This window comes from Psammomys obesus, unplaced genomic scaffold (genome assembly GCF_907164565.1).
Source record: "Psammomys obesus unplaced genomic scaffold, mPsaObe1.curated_primary_1811, whole genome shotgun sequence".
Taxonomy (NCBI): domain Eukaryota; kingdom Metazoa; phylum Chordata; class Mammalia; order Rodentia; family Muridae; genus Psammomys; species Psammomys obesus.
Window position 1 is genome coordinate 3,557,435 of NW_026591598.1, and position 2,236 is coordinate 3,559,670.

Genomic DNA, 2,236 nt, shown 5'->3' on the forward strand with positions numbered 1-2,236 from the left:
TAGCAGAGTCCAAAGATCTGCCCTGTTCTGGCCCCTCTTTCTTCAGTGATGTGTGATGGAGTTCTCTGCACTGTGGACATTTATTTTGTTGGCTGTTCATTTAGTTTAAAATATGGATGAACTGGTGAGTCACGGTGTGTGTGGGCGTCTGAGCACCTGTCACCGAGTATCTTCCTCTATTGTTCTCCGCCTAACTGCCTGGAGATATTGCTCACTGACTAAACATGAAGTGCACCATTTTGGCTAGACTGGCTGGCCAGCAAGCTCCCAGGAGCCATTAATATGACCCCTTACACACGCAACAATTGGGGTTGTAAGTATGCATAACTGTGCCTCGGTTTTATGTGGGATTTGAACTCCGGTCCTCTTGTTTGCAGAGCAAGTGTTTTTGCCCGCTGCATCATCGCCCCTGCCCCTGAATACTTTTTTTAAGCTGGGAAAGGATAAAACCTATGTCTGAAATGAACTCCACAGGGGTTTCTATGTTAATACAGACAGGGCACGCTCTCGAAAAGCTCCAAAGAATGCATCTGAAGAACACGCCCTCCTCACTGTGAAGCCTCCTCACTGGGGCTTCAGTAAATCTCTAGACAGACATGATGGAGGTCACTGTGTCCAGCTTCGGAGAACGCGCCTTGGTATTCAGTATAGACCAGGCTAGTCTAGTCTCCTCCTTGCACTCAAGCTTGCTCATGCAGCGCAGCAGTCGGTGCCCCCTGCAAGGCAGACACAATTCAAGACCCCCCCCCTGTGAGGACCCGAAACCGCAGGTGGTGCCAACCCTCACCCATCCTGTGCCTACACCTGTTCGACTCTAACGCCCCCTCCTTCGTAGCTGAGTGTCCATCACACCAAGGCTGCAAGAGTTCTGACAGTAAAGCCAGGGCAAGCCTCCTCTTCCCTCTTCACGGTTTCACAGATGCGAGATTCATTACTACTTTAGATAACCACGCCACCAGTGCGGGATTTTTTTGAAGTGGAGAACATTTCCCTTCCTTCGAGAGTGCTTTTTCCCAACCCTGGCATGCTGAATCGCCAAGATCCTCACCCCTGCACTTTGGGACGGTTCTTAGGGAAAGTAAGCCCTCCCTGACTGTAAGCTCTGCGGCACCCTTCCATCTGATAACACCTGATTGGTTAAGGAGTGGGTAGCGCATACAAGATGGACGCGAGTGACGGAAATGTGATTCAAATCCCAAGCAGGACAGAGCTGAGTGGCGAGTGACGTCATCACACTGCCGAGAACATCTTATACTTTGAAACTGAGGAGCTAGGAAAAAAAAAATGAATAAATCCATAAAACACAGATTGTTTCTGGAATTTCCTGTCTAGTATTCAGACTGTGTTGAGCACATGGAAGGGAAATGTGTGGGTAAAAGGAAACCATTATGAAGTGCCTATTGAGTACTGACTGTGTGGCAGGACTTGGTTCAGTCTGGAAAATAGGAACTACTGCCCCAAGTCTAAGAGGGAAGCTACTGACTTACAACATATTTGAAAGGATCAGAAGGACCTATGTGAATGCAATTCATGGCTGTCTCGTAAGAAGTCGAATTCAAGGAAATTGCCCAGGTGGCTGTAGTTTCCGCTAGGAATAAGATTTTTCAGGAAATCTCTCAGTGACCGTGACACGGCTCTGTGTCTGCCCACTCCTGCTGGAGGCACCATAGCACAGATCCTGGCTGTAAACATTGCAATCCTGCGAGACTCGGAAAAGGTTGCTCTCAAGCTTCTAGCCCCTGGGATACAAGAATGTGCCAGGACAATAGTGCTGACTGCCAACTGCCCACATCGCCTAACTCTATCCTAGGTGCCCGGAGACTAGAAAATGAACACAGTTTCTGCCTTCTTGGAGCCCATTTGCTAATAGGGATGGCAGATGATAAAGAAGCACTTCGTATTCTTAATGTCATTAATGAGTGTTAAGACAATGAATGAATCTGAGTAAAGAGACAGAGGGGACCTGGGGTGTTCTCTTAGGTATGATGGAAAGACTTGATGGAAGGAGGAAGCTTCTAAGTGTCGATAGGTGTGTTGGTCAGCTTCATGTCATGTGATAACTATGGATAGAGAAGACTCACCGTTTCCAGATTTCAGTTCAAGCTTGGTGGACCTGTGCTTTTAGGCCTCTGGTGAGTATGCAGGGTGTCAACAGCAGCAAACACGTGGTCAATTAGAACTTCTTCTTTTTCTTCTTCTTCTTCTTCTTCTTCTTCTTCTTCTTCTTCTTCTTCTT